The sequence below is a fragment of the Eupeodes corollae genome, chromosome 1, assembly GCF_945859685.1.
Source record: "Eupeodes corollae chromosome 1, idEupCoro1.1, whole genome shotgun sequence".
NCBI classification, from domain to species: Eukaryota; Metazoa; Arthropoda; class Insecta; order Diptera; family Syrphidae; genus Eupeodes; species Eupeodes corollae.
This window is the reverse complement of record NC_079147.1, coordinates 65615327-65631010: the sequence shown is the minus strand read 5'-3', so window position 1 is coordinate 65631010 and position 15684 is coordinate 65615327. Positions and strand designations below refer to the sequence as shown.

The 15684-nt window shown below is 28.9% G+C and overlaps 1 protein-coding gene across 1 annotated transcript in view; it reads left to right on the top strand.

Annotated features, from left to right (window-relative positions):
- The window catches only part of LOC129952626 (uncharacterized), a 581803-nt gene that overhangs the window by 123533 nt on the left and 442586 nt on the right, over positions 1-15684 (top strand). The gene's annotated exons all lie outside the window — the stretch shown is intronic.

Genomic DNA, 15684 nt, shown 5'->3' with positions numbered 1-15684 from the left:
CAAACCGCAGGTTTCCAGGAAACTATTTCAAAAAAGTAATAAAGGACACTTTTTCGCTGTTAGAGCAAGTTTCTAGATTTTAAAATAAATAATGCAGCAAGCCCACTACGTTTAGAAACGAAGTACCTAGAAATAAACTTCCAGAACCGATTTCAATTCAATAAAAATACTAGGACGTACTTAAAAAACAAAAATGGCTACCGAATTATTAAAAGTACTGTTAAATTCAATGTTCCTTTTCGAAAAACTAAAATTCTAATGTATAAGGCACTTATTAGGCCGATTTTGACATACAGTTTTTCTACTTAGTTCACCATATCATCAACGGTTGCAAATGAATTAATTGGAAGTGTTTGAAAGAAAAATATTAAGATTTTTTGTGGATTGTTCCGAAAGCCTGAAAAAAAATGGTATTCAAATAACTCAATTTATAAGGCTACTCACAGTCATCTTCGATGAACTACCAAATAAGTTTTCTCTTTAAAAAAACTTGTATAATTGAATAGATCATGTTTTTTAAATATTTAGAATTTTGCTTAAGTTAGACGAATCTCTAAGTCGACCAACAATTTTTTTTTAATTGTACTGTTTTTAATTGTCTCAATAAAATGTGAACATGAAATCTCATTCAAAACGTCACCAACTTTAAAGTAGTTAAGGGCACAATTTGAAAGCGACCTTACTCAACTTGGAGTGCTCTTCTGGTGACATCTAGCTAGGAGCCGAGCTACATAGTAGATGGAGAAGTTTGTTGGGTGAGGTGCTTGTTTGCAAAGGACTGTAAAAATTTAAAATTTAAAATTAAAGGAAACTAAGGGATATGAACTTTGCAACTTTAAAAAAACAACTTCAATTTTTGAAGCTTAATCTTTTCAAATTGGCATATTTTCAAAGACACCATTGACAGGTATAACATTAAAGAGAACATTAAAACCATAAAACAGTTTCATTAAAATTGTTCATTTGTAAGTCTTCATTTTGTATCTTCAGTTCGTTATAAAATCGAAAGAATTAAAATGAAAACAACGTAAGAATAAAATTTTTGAACATTTTCAAGTCTTGTATTTCTTTCCACCACATATTTTAACGATTTTTAAAACATGTTTAATATTGTGCCAAGAATAATAAACAACAAGTATCAACAGAAAAATTTTATGAGAAACTAATTATTTTTTGAAAATTATAAAAAAAAATCAAGTATACGCCTAAGTGACTCATACGATTATCAAATGTTATGAGTGTCTTATAGGCATGAAATATTCATGGACCGAATTTGATACATTTCCTTATTTTAAATAAAATCTTTTAGAGAGAAGAATTCAAAAACAATTTTCTTAAATCACAAGGATTCGAAAAGAAGTGAAAAAAAAAATTTAGATTTATAACATTTCAATATTCAAACTCTTCTATCATTTAAGGAATAATCTTGATATAACAAATTTTTTCTTTTTTAAGCAAAGTTTATGATTTTGTTTCTCAAAAAACATGGCAATACTTTCTAAGTGGAGTAAAATTCGAATATCTCCTAAAGTTTTTTAAAATATGCATCCTTACAAACCCTACAGGCAACAATGTTCTTATGAAATGCTTTATTGAGTTTTGAAGATATCTTAAGACGCATCATGAATTTTACTGAACAAAAACAACCACTTTGTGAATTAAGACGGTTTCAAAAAACCTTGCAATTTTTTTCTCAGATTTTAAAAAGTTATATCTCAAAAACATGATTTGATAACGTAGTTTTGAAGTTGGATTTAAATCAAGGCAATTGAAAACAATCTAAAGAGTGCAACTGGATTTCCAGGAAACTTGACTTTTTCTGGTGCATTTTTTGATATAAGTAGATCCTAGAGCAACTTTTATCCACGAAAGCAAAATCTGCCCTTAAAAATGTTTGTGCTAACTGAAAACTCAAGAAACATGTTTTGATATTCAAAAATATGTTTTAGTGAAGTTATAGATATCCCAGTCATTGATACATTTATAAAAAGAAGTTTAATTGACAGCTGTTTGATTTATATATATCTTTCTCTTTAATAAAATAAAGGGGTTAAGGTACTGGCAGATAGATAGATAGATATACATCATTACTATTTCTATTTAAATACTTAAAGTAGACTATCGTGCTTAATTGATTTCGAATTCTATTTTCATCAAAAGATACACATATTTTTTTGCCTTTCAATTCAATTCAATTTCAAGCTCATTGAAAATTGTTAACTTTGTAATTGATTGGATTGATGGGCACACATATAATTTATATCCTCCTCACTCAAAGTGTATCGATAAGTAGTAGATACACTATCCTAACTATACCACGCCATCATCATCATCGTCATCAGCTGAACGCACAGATTCATTTAGAGCAGATCCCGCATGAAAGATGAGAATTAGATAGATAGATACTTTTTTTTTAAACGAACACGCATTTCAATATTCTATGATGATGAAATCCCTGCTGGAGTTCGAGTAAGTTTAAGTTTCGATCTCATTGAAGTCGGTCTTCCTCAACAGCGCCGCATTTTGGCTGGCTTGGCGTATCTCTAACATGTTGTGTTGGGTGTATTTTGTTCCTACCTCTCTCTCACACTTCTGGCTTCTGGCGCGCTATTTAAATTGTGACGAAGGCTTTTCAAGGCGATTAACTCTTAAGCCACGCATTTTAATCTTTCTTCTTTTTGTTGGTATTTTTGTTTTGTATAAAAAGGGTGCGTGTTTGAATTGAAATTAAACGGCTGACTTGAGCACATTCCATTTGGAATTAAGAAATGCAATTAGGGGTTTTGTTTTTTCTTCTTCTTTTTATTTTGTTTTTATTTTATTAATTATGTTGATGTTTGCTTTGTCCCTATTCATAATGTGAATTAGGTAGTAGGCTTGTTTTTTTCTTTAATTTTATTTATTGCCTTAGACTTCTTTTTACACTCTTGTATATAGAATTCACATAATTGGGGAAGGGGATATTATGTGGAGTAGCATGGTAATTTGAATTAATTTTTGTTGAATTGACTTGCAGAAGTGGTTTTGTTTTTTTTTTTGTTTCTTAAATTGGTTTTGATTTAGATCTGAGATTTCATGTAAATATACCAGTAAGCAAAGAAAGATGTGGGTTGTTTAAGGGGCAGAGTTTAAATAGGAATAATATGAATTTAAATAGATGGTGACGCACAATAATTATTAACGAGATGATTATATACCCATATGTTTCTATTTGCAGAAGTCTAAGTCGGTATTGTTTGTTGTTAAGAAGGATAAAATGATGAAATTATATTCTAAGAAGAGTATTCACAGAGTTTTTTGATGGATGAGAGTAATATGGGTTCTGACTAGGATAGTGCAAAAAGCTATAAGACATTATTTGATGAATATTCAACGTGCAAATGTGGGAAGTATACGAAAAACTGAAAACAATAAACTTTTAGTTGGAAAATGTGGGAAGAAACTCTTCCCATAAAATACAAAATATGTTTGAATTGGTTTTTCCTTCAAGTCTTTCGAAAACAAAATAAGTAAAAAAAATAATTGTTTTAGATAACTGCCCTGTTTCACTAAACACTTTTCACTTCGCAACTTTGCACTTTTAGTTTGCAAAATACGTTTTACAAACCTTAAATATTGCAAAGTGCAAAGTCTTCTCTGAAAAGTAAACAGTTGTGTTATTTTGCAAAGTATATGTTTTGTTTAACCAAACAAAAAACTTTTCAAATTGTATTTTAAATTTTGAAAAGCTCTTCAGTAATATGAAAAGTGACATTTTTATCAGGAAACGAGTTTATTTTGAAGAGTTATCAAATATTAATTTGAAATAGAGGCTGGGATGCAACCTATACTCACAAACATCCCATCCTGTCTGTCGATTTGTACATTAAAATTTTGTAGGTTTTCGTGTTTTGTTAAAAAAAATTGTTACTTGAATTATTCTTACAGATTTCAAAATTACCAAAAATATTTTGCATATAATAAAATATTTTGATTTTGAAATCTATTTTTGTTAACGAGATTTTAAGAAGAAAATCACTTTTTACTAGTGTTAATAACATTTCGTAAAAGTTTTTATTTTTTATAAGCAGCGTTAGGATTTGTTGACCTACAAAATTTAAAAAAAGGCAAAACAAAACACTTTAAGATGTAAAGAAGAAGCATTTATTAAAGAATACTAAAAAACAAAAATGCATTTTATTTTAGAAGTATTGGACTACTAAGAGTTTTTTAAGTTCAAAGGTAGCAATCTTCTTCGGTTGTCTCTTAGAAGGGCTGTGAAGGAGTTGTATGATCTTTCAACCTCAGCTAAAACGAGTGGAGCCCATCTTAAGTTTTCTAGAAGTTTGAAATCCACGTCACCGTTTATTACAGAATTTATTAGCTCAATCGTTTTTAGCCCTGTGTTTCAATTGAAAACGGCAGTAATTTTCTTTAAGATTTCCTCTACAATAGGCCCTTTTGCTTTTTTTTAAATTTTTTTTTCAATGTCTTAAAGGTAGCACTTCACCAATTGATGTTCCTGGATGAGAATATTGTTATCTTAAATTATAAGTAGGTACAGACTCTCAAATATACCTGTTTTTTTTATAGGTCTTTGAATAAATGTTTTTTGGATCGACTAAAAACCAAAAATGGCAATCCGAGATTGACTCTTCAGAAATACTTTTTTCAAGTTCGACAGGAAGTAGTCAACTTTTAAGTAGTGACTGCGTATGCACAAACTCAGATTGCGCCTCCGTGAGCGACGAAAGTTACGTGAAAAATGTTCGAGTACAAATCTTGCACAGTTTTGCCACTCTTCTTTATTTATACTGTGCAGCGTCTGCTACGAACAACAAAAAGTTTTCTCTCTTAAGCTCATCGGGCCACAATCACATCGAATCGTCAAAAAGCTAAAAGATTCTAAAGATTCTCAACGGTAAGCGAAAATGTTCGCATATCTTTTAATGCTAAACCAATTATTAGATATTTAGTAAACAAAATTTAATAAAAAAGCAAAAAAGGCGAAGAAAGGCAATTATGTTATAAAAAGGCAAAAAAGGAAAAATAAAATACATATGTATATTTGCAATCACCAGAACTTGAAACATGTTTGTCGAAAGTAGATTTCATCTTCCGTTTGAACACAAAAAAAGGCTAAGTTAGTAAAATCCTATCGCTGCATATAAGAAACAAATATGAACATATCGTTTTTTTCAGGAAATTTAGAAAATAATGAAACCATTTTGAAGTCAAAACCTCCATTTATTAACGAGATATCGAGAATCGCAAAATCAATTTTTATCAAATTTGCGCTCGATTTTAGATTTTATTTGTTATAAAGAATTTTTATAATGAATTTACTGAATGTCGACAATAATATTTTCTGTGAAAAAAAAAAACAGTCAAATAAATTTTTCTCAAAATATTACCCATTGTTGAAAACAATTTTTTTTTTTATAAATAAAATTAATTTAAAGCCAACATCTTAAATTTGTGAAAAGATCGAACATACATTTTAACGGGCTTTTAGTAATTTTTCTTAGGTTTTATTTTTTAGGAAAAATCTATCTATTCGATTATTCTTAAATTTTTTGTTGAAAAGTTGAAAACATATTGCTTATAAGACGCATTAAGTTTGAAGCCATAATCTCAAAATTTTGAAAAAATACGTATTTGAGTCGAAAATCAATTTTTACAAAGTTCAATGATTATTTTTTTGTATTTTTTTTGAAAAGAAAATGTAAATTCGACTTTTTTTTAATTTTATCAAATGTCAAAAACGTTATTCTTCGTTACCTAAAAATTATTTTTCAACATTATATAAAGGTGGTATTACTTCACATTTTAAAATATGAAATTTAATTCAAGTCGCTAGCGTTACTGGTTCACGAAAATTTTCTTTCACTCAAAATGTTCACTTTGTGGCTATAATATGTAGCTATATAATTAAAAAAAGAGGTTGGGATGCGACCCACACTGATAACTTCCCATCCCGTCGATTTGTCTTGCTTAAAAGTTTGTCTCAATTTTTACCAAATTTGCGTACCATTTTTTGTAGATTTTTTTTTTTTATGAAAGAACGGACTGTTGGATTTTTATATAAAAATTACTGAATATCGAAAACAATATTTTCTGTAGAATAAAATTAGTTTGAAGCCAATATTTCAAATTTTTGAAAAGATATTTGAGTCAAAAGATTCAGATTTTATTTTTTGTAAAAAAAACTGTCCATTGGATTTTTCTCAAACTTTGCCCTAATGTTGAAAACAATATTTCTTATAAGTAAAATTATTAAGAAGCTATTATCTCATGTTTTTAAAAATATATTTAAGTCGAAATTCATTTCTTACCAACTTTTGTTAATTTTTTTTCGTTTTTTATTTTTTTTGTAAAAAACTGTCAATTCGATTTTTTTCAAAATGTTACTGAATGTTGACAACAATATTTTTTGAAAGATAAAAGTAAATTAAAGCCAATATCTCAAAGTTTTGAAAAGATATTTGAGTCGTAAATCAATTTTTATCAACTTTTTTTAATTTTGTTTAGGTTTTTATTTTTTGTAAAAAAAACTGTCTATTCGATTTTTCTCAACGTTTTTCAGAATGTTAAAAACAATGTTTCTTATAAAATAAACTAAGATTGAAGCCCAAATTTCAAGTTTTTGAAAAGATATTTGAATCGATATTCAATTTTTACCAATTTTGAGTAATGTTTTTTTGGATTTTTATTTTTTATAAAAAAAACTATCAATTCGATTTTTCTCAAAAATCAATAAGATGTCAAAAACATTATTCTTCGTTGCACAAAACTGTTTTGGAGATGAAATCATATTTTAGTCGTAAAAATTTCGGAGGTGACAAATTTTTTTTCCAGTTATTTTTATTTATAAAAAAAACCGTTAAATGGAATTTTTCCAAAAAATGTACTTGTTTGGTATTACGTTACAGTTTATTATATAAATTTTAATTCAAGTCTCTAGCGTTTTTGGTTCGTAAGATATTTAGGGTTGACCAAAGTTTTCACCTTTTTTTCAGACTGCTATGGTAAAAAAAACCACCCACGCAATGTTCTTGAGAGCTCTTTCTGCCTTAAATCTGTAAAGAAAATTTATTTGAAATCGATATTTCTTCTGATTCTTGAGCTATGGACGACGAAAAAAACTTCGCGAACGTACGGACGTACAAACGTACGTACACACGCACGCACATACATCTTTCTAAAAATATTTTATTTTGACTCTAGGGACCTTGAAACGTCGATAAATGTCAAAATTTTTAATTTGACAAATAGGACCCATTACAATAACTTCCTATGGGAGGTTAGAAAATTGGTTGACGGCAAATACCTCATAAGCCGGGAATGCTATCGATTTAAATTAAATGATTTTGTATATCATTACATATATTGAATTTTATTTTATATTTTTTTTTATATTGTTTGAGCACTTAAGGGGTTATGAATACCCTTTTATTGATTAGACCAGCGAGCAATTTAGATTGAAGAGGAGAAACCGATGCACATTGGTTTTGAATATCCGCACATTGCAATGAACGAAAAATATCTATCCTGGTAAAACATTCGATATTCGTGTAGTGCAGCTAGAGAAAGAATCTTTACACGTATCAGTCCGTCGGAAATTGTGTCACAAGGTAAACTAATGTGTCTACTTTTTGGTATTTGCTGAAATTCTTGTACATTTTTATCGATACTTTGTTCTTAAGAAAACTAGAAACCTACAAAAACAAGTATTAAAAATTTACTTTAGTCTTAAAGATCATAATAACTATAAAAGATAGTGACTTCAAGCTTGTTTATTCTTCTACAAAATATTTATTTCAACAATTATTGATATTTTTAGGGAACTCTGGTTGAAAGTTCTTTTTATATAAACTAATATTTTGACGTGTCTGTTATTTCGACAAAATTTAGCTTAAACTTCAATTATTGGTTCTATACTTTCCTAAAATCCCTAATTTGCAATGAGGCTTATTGCAAACAAAATTATATAAAAGGGCACCAATTGAAATTTGAAAAGTGCGTCGCATTTCATGAGTGAATTTTTTCTAAACTGACCCACTTTTCCATTGCATAATTTTAGTATCTAATTTGTTTCCGAAATGTTTATTATGATCAGCCTTTGTTTTGCAGAATAATCACAATAATAATTGTATTTGATTTTCTTGCTTCTTATATTTTATTATATAAACCATCGTGATTTATTTAAATTTCAACAAAATTATAGATTTACAAAAAATCTACACATACGTTTAGAGAAATTTGGATATGTCTGCATTTCGTCGACTCCTTTTCTTTATTAACCTAAATTAATCTCAAAATTTCGAGTATTTATTATTGAAAACTTAATTTTGAAAATTTTATAAGTAGATAATTGAGTTGTCCGGAATTTTGATCTGGTATTTTCAAAATTAGTTTTTAAAACATTTAAAAGCATGAAATTAAAATTACAAACAAAAGATTAAGGAAATGTAAGTTAATTTCTCAAATCAAAAAAAAAATTAGTAAATAATTTTTTTTTATTTTGAAATCTCAAAAAATAGTCCTCGCGTGGCTACTGGATGTTCCTTGTGTTCTTATTTTCTTCTATTTTTCCTGAAATTCATCATGACTACGTTGCTTATATAATGTTTCAAACCTAACTTGCTACCTTATAAGAAGATAATCTTAATCCCAAAAACCATTGCCTGGACCTTTTCCATTAAAGATCTATTAGTCACCATCTCTGTCAGCCTAATTAAGAAACCTTCTATCAAAAGCAACAACAACAGAAAAAAATTCCTATTGATACATTTCCGTAAACCTATTTGAATTTCACACAGGAAAATCTTCTATTCAAAGATATTGATCTCTTTATCGAGGTAAAGGTACTCAACTTTCCCCAAAAGCAAAACCAAGACATTGTCTGCAGGCTAAAAAGATACACGAATTTCGGTTGTGGTTTTTTTAAGGTATTATGATTCCACCTGCATTTAACTTATTCACGGAAATATTTTCTTTCTATTTTTATCGGTCTAATGGATATGCATTATTTATCATCAAAAAGTAATCTTTTTTTAAAAAAGAATTTAACAAATGATGTCGTAATTTTGGAAGCAAGTCTCCTCAAGTGATTAGCTTGTCTAATGTCTAGAGTAGGTCAACACCAGAATTTGATCACAATTAATATACAAATTAACAGAGATATAGGTTTTATAGGGGAGTATTAAAAATATTTCCAAAATGTCTGTCAATATATTAGAGGAGTAAATCTGTCTATTGGTAGAAGCCTTGATGCTCATGCTCATTCATAAATGATTTAATAAATTATGGGAACGTGATGTTAATTTGTTTTTAAAAAATATAAATAAAAAAATAACCTATGTCCCACAGAAAGACTTATTTATGATGTGAGTTTAAAATTTTAATATGGCTTTTTGTGATATATTTTTGTGTGTGTTTAAGATTTATTTGTTTAAAATAAATTTATTATAATAATTAATTCATAGAGCCCTCTTTTGTTGAAATTAGAGCCTTGACATTTAACCAAATGTTTTCCAAAACAAAAATTTTAATTTATTTATTATGTGTTTTCAAATTTGTGTGTGTTTTCATTCCTGTCAGAGTGTAGACCAAAACTATAATTAATTAACATTGCTCAGTTGACAAATTACATGTCTAGCTGATAACGATAACTTATTTAAAGTTAATGTCTACTGACAGCTGGACATTGGGTAGGTTTCAAGTTACAGAGATGTTCTTGTCATTGGTGTCCCCTATAGAATTAGCCAAAGCGGGCAAGTGGTTTCTAATCACATATTTCTTTAAAATAGTTAAATGTTGTCCTTGTATATCTTTGTTGTTGTAGATGCCGTTTTGATATGTCATTGGAAGAAATAAATCTTGTCATTGTTTGCATTCTTGGGAAATAGTGCGATCTCAGTTCTTGTCTTAAGGTAAAAATCGGGAAATCGGCAATTCTTTGTTAATAATGGTCAAGAAAATAATAGATAAAAATAGATTGCAAAATCTCCCTTTGTAAGTTTCTAGTTCTGACCAAAAAATAAACTACAAGTACAGTGGTGATCCAATACAACGAAGGATGCTGTACCAAAATTCGTTATTTTGAAAAGTTTCTTCTTACAAATCTTTAGGTACATAGAAATAGAATTGTATTTTTCTTTACTTTATTTGATACTTCATATATTGCATTTCTTTTATTGGGCGTTGAAAGTTATTATTGAATGCCCTTTGATCGTAAACTTCTAACAACTTAGACTCAACAGTTTTCAATTCCATTTTGTTCTGCCCATTGGATGCAATTCTCAACCTTTCTGACAGCTTCTTGATGTTTCACTCTTTAAACTTCAGTTTCTGAGCTAGCATTTTCATCGTTGTCAATATCCACAATTTCCATTTCTTCAAAATTGTTGCTATCAATATTTTCGGTATCAAAAATTATTTGATCTGAATTATTATAGGACTCCAAATCATGTGTAGTAAGGAATTTATTTTCTGGAATCCACAATTTTGCTAAGCAAGATGAGTCTATAAAAGAGCTTAACCATGCGTAAGGCATTTTGATCTATGGAATTTATTAAAGGTTTAACAATTGGTGGCACCATACGTTTCTTTTCTTAGCTCTTTCCCTGGTGGATGTCTGTAAGCATCATCCAGAATGAATTAAGCATTTTTTTGGCCTCTTAAAAATTTGTCAACTAACTAAAAACTTGGCTTTTTTGATTTTCCAATGATGAGGGGTTTCATTTTATTAACCAGAGGCACACGTTTCGTGCAGCTTGAACATAATTATGTAGTGCTTGGTAGCATTTTCCAAAACAACCCAGTTTAATTCGAATTGAAAATTGTATCATGACTGAGTTTCTTTTCTTTTATTATTTCAGCTTATTTCTTCTTCAATTCTTTGGCATGGCCCCGATGAAAGATTTTCACCAGAATTCCAAAGCGCTAAGTTTTTTTAGGAAAATACTGCTTGCTGTGAATTTATCGTGGTGTTTTTTTTTTTTTTGAAACTTCAATGCCTTTACGGAACGGTACAGGGCAGCCCATCCAACCACGTTTGGCACATACTGGCACAATCGATATTTGTAAACTGTTGCTAATGCAAGACGCTGTGAGGAGGGCAGGCACCAGTTGGAACAACATCACAATGTGTCAGGTCACAAAAAACATCTGGCCAACACTAGATTTTAAACGTTCAAGGTTCTTGGTATCTCTAAGCAGATCGTATATAAGCTCGATAATAGGTGTCAAAACCGGACACTTTTTAATAGGGATGCACGCCACGTGGCTAAGCGTATTCTCAAATGACTTTTGCAAAAGCTGTATGGACGAGGAAGAGGAGAAAACGGTTATTCATCTTCTCTGCACATGTTCTGCTCTAGCTCGAAAACGCAAGAATTACCTAGGAGAATTCTTCTTTAACAATCTAAAGATCTAAATTATATAAGCATAATCAGCCTCTCACTTTTCGTAAGATACTCAAACTGGTTCCATTGAGCTTAGGAGGAAGCCTCAAATCACAATGGGCCATTAAACTGGCCTAAGTGTTTCCATTTCCATCTTGGACAGCCACTTTAACCTTACCTAACCTAAATTCCTTCAAAATTTTACTATTAATAGGAACGTGATTTTCACGCTATGGCGTAAACTATTTGTACAATGAAGTTTCCGTCTTTGCATATTCACCCGTCTCTAATGATCGTTGGCTATGCTAGATTTTGAATTCCAAACTTCCTCGAAATATTCAAAAGCAAAACTCTTTTTTTATATTAGTCAATATTTTTAATTTTGACATCTTTTAGAACTTTCTTCTTCAGCAACAAAAATGAAATTGAGAAACTATGTGAAATATTTCAGGCGCTACAAAACGTAAAACAACAAGAAATGGTATTAAAAATCGCTAATAGTTCTGTGCTTAGTGCAAAGAGTGTTTGTTTACATACACGAAGACCAATACGTAGGACATTACAAGACACGTGTGATTTTTTCTTCATTTTCTGATACATATTTTTAAATTAATTTTTTTTTATAATTTTGCATGCATGAAATTTTTCAGACATTTTTGTTTGAGTTTACGGTTAGCAATTGATTGTTGTAAAGAAATAATGAATGTTTTTGATATTTCGAATTTTAGAAAACAAACAAATTAGTATTTTTGATCATCAAGTGCTTTTAGGGTTTTTCTAGAAAAATGAAAAATGAAGGGTTTATTTCTGGTGCAATCCAAACATCATTTCTTTTATTGAAATAAGCTACAGAAGCGAAGACTACGGTTGGCCCTTAAAAAAAATTTAAATTCTGCGAACTGGAATCGGTTTTAATCCTTAATTTCGAGGTTTGAACTTAATTGATACCACAATTTAAGCTTCAGGTAAGTTCAGTATAACAAGCAACCAAAAAACGGATAAAATCGCCAGAACCATCTCAATCTCAAGTTCGAAAATTTTATCATGCAGTTTCCAAGTAAAAAGCAATTTCCTTAAGTAAAACATCAAATTCAAATAAAATGAAAACTTTGATAAAGAAAAAGATTTTTAATTAATTTTCATCTGAGTAAGATTTCAAGTTTATACTCCTCTTTATAAAATTACAGTTAAATTACATTCTTATTTAAAGAAAAAAAAAAAAACATTGAGCCTAAATGTTAATCAGAAAGTATTTTTCAAAAACATCATCATCATCACTTTTAAAAACACCTTTCTCTTCTTGTAATTACTAATCAGGTCAGGTATTTTAGTTGCAATCAAAAAATCAATTAAACGACCATTTTATTATCTTAAATTGTTCGATGAATACTTAAGATTTGAATAATATATTTTCCATTCATATTAAACTAACAATAACAATGAAATTTAAAAACTGAAAAAAATACCATGACAAATGACTGAACATTATCAATAAATATTTCTCACATTATTTTTTTAAATTTATGTATGACAACAACATGATGTTAATAATTCAAACAAAAAAAGTAACAAAAACAGAAATTATGTTAATTTAAATATTCAACTAACACCTTTTGTTTTGTCAACACTTTTGTTCAGAGTGCATACCTGCCTAAATTTTATTTTTTACCTTCCTACCTAATCAAATGAATTCTTTTATTTATACTTTTTATGTTTTATTTGTTGATGAAACCCAAAAAAAGTAAAGGGATTCTCCTTTAAACATATGAAAAAATAAAATGCCTGTCAATAAAATAAACCAAAACAAAAAAGAAATTATAAAAACAAAAATATTTATTTTGAATAAAAGCACCAATAACCATACCATGAATATTTATATACATTTTTTAAAGAGACGAAATCTTATTATGAGATAAAATTAAGTATACAACCACTGTTTTACAAACTGGTTTGTAAAATATAGAACAACATTTTTAAAACAAAATTATTCACTTCTTTAAACTTTATTAACAAAAATAAATGTATTCTGTATCTAACACAATTAAGAAACAGTTGTAATAGTAATCAATATAAAATGTTTTATCTATGGTGTGGCAGTTGAGGAAGTCAAAGTGGGTTAACATTTCTGTTCAATAAAGTTTAACAATTCATCAAGAAGAACGCCTAAGATTTGTTGGTATTTGCTTTGAAAAAAGTAAAATTATAAAAATTAGTCGCAAAATTCACAGAACACTCCTACTACTTTTCAAGACTTTACTGATGAAGCTCATTTATTAACTTCAAACCGGAAGTTATTGCAATCAGTCCGATTTTCGAATTGAAAATGTTTACAATTCTCGACGTTTTAAGTCGAAATAAAGATTTCTAGAGAGATGTCTGTGCCTGACTACAAACCAAATTTTTTTTATAAAAAGTATTGTTTTCAACATTCTGTATCTTATTTTTTTTTATAAAAATCTAACAGTCTGTTATTTCATAAAAAAAAAAAAATCTTCTAAAAATAGTACGCAAATTTGGTAAAAATTGTTATTTAGTTCTCGAAACCTTCTGAGCAATAGAAGATATTGTCTTCAAATTAGTTTCATTCATCTGGTTTTTATTTGTTTATATAAGAAATAAAAACTTTTAAGAAGTGCTTCTAAAATTGGTAAAAATTGGCTTTCGACTAAAAATCTCGTTAATAGCAGATTTTGAAATCAAGATATTTGCAAAATATTGTTGTAATTTAAAAATTTTTAAGGATAATTCAACTGGCAACTTTTTTGACAAATTACGAAAACCTACAAACTTTTAAGCAAGGCAAATCAACAGACGGGATTGAAGTTATCAGTGTGGGTAGCATCCTAGCCTCGTTTTTCTAAAAGGCTTTAACAATATGTAAAATATACAATAGAGTTTACTGCATCGGTTTGATTATAACTTTGACATTTCTCGATGTTTCAAGGTTCCTTGGATCTAAAACCTTCAACAAAAGATTTCTTTGGTTTAATTTTTTTAAAGATTGAAACAATGTCTAAAATTTTTTGAAAAAAAAAATTGAACTTGAAGACTGACTGAGATTTAATATTTGTCGTTATGATTGGATCACGAATTTGTTATATTTTAAGATTTCATTGTACCAAAAACTATATTTTTTACATATGCTAAATGTTTGGAACAATCAATTGTTTTTTTTTTAAATTCCTAGAAAATCTTTGAAAATAGTTTTATAATTTTACGTTAGTGTCAGATTTTTAAAAAATAAGAACAAAAACCATACTTCAAAATTACTGTAACATTTTCAATATTGCGAAGAAAATAACGATTTTGGGTTCAAATTTTAAATGGTACCAAAAGACATACAGAGCTGTCGTATCACAACCTATATTATACATAGTAATTAGGTGGCTCAACAGTCAGTAGACAACCTGGGCCTAGAGACATACAACGCTACTTACTTACTGTGTGAAAATCATGTCAGAAAATGAGGGGACTTACAATTTTTCTGACGAATATAAAGATCTTAGTTGAGAAAGCAGTTTTAATCACAAGAAATACTTTTGAAGTATTATTAAATTCCTCCGTGAAAAAAAATTTTAGGGGGCACAGGTATTGATTTAACCCAAGATTACTGGCACAAAACGAAAAAAGTCGTGCCATTGACTATTTTGGTAGTCAAATTGAGTATTGAATGGTCAATGTTCAGTCGACACATGCGATAGTCAATATTACAGTTTTCGGTTGTCAATTTTTTTTTCTTACAACTTGGTAGTCACTATGACAATTTTTTTTTGAAAACCGAATTGTAGTTGTCAACAACCAAACCACAACCAATTTAGTACCGAAGTTGACCAAAATTGACAATCAAAACCTGTTCTATTGACTATCCAGCAGTCGATTTTCTGAAATATTGACTGTTTTGGTAGTCAGTGCAACATTTTAGCCAAATTTCAAGTTGACTTATTTCTGCGCATGAAAAAGTACTACGCAGTAACCATCAAGCAACGGTTACTACTCCAAAAAAAACGATTCTACTTGGTTAACATGATTCCAACTATTGTAGTGATCATCTAATTCTTAACAATTTTTTTGTTTCGAACATAAATAAATTGTCAATATCTTCTTATGTACTTCCAATACTTGATTCGAAGCCCATTTTTTATAAGTTTTATGTTGTATTTTTCTAAAACATTAACTAAAAAATTACCCCAAATATTTTGCATATGATGAAACAGTTTGATTTCAAAATCTATTTTTGTTAACGAGTTTTTTAAAAACCTTAAACTAAATTAAAATTTTCGACTTAAATATCTTTTCA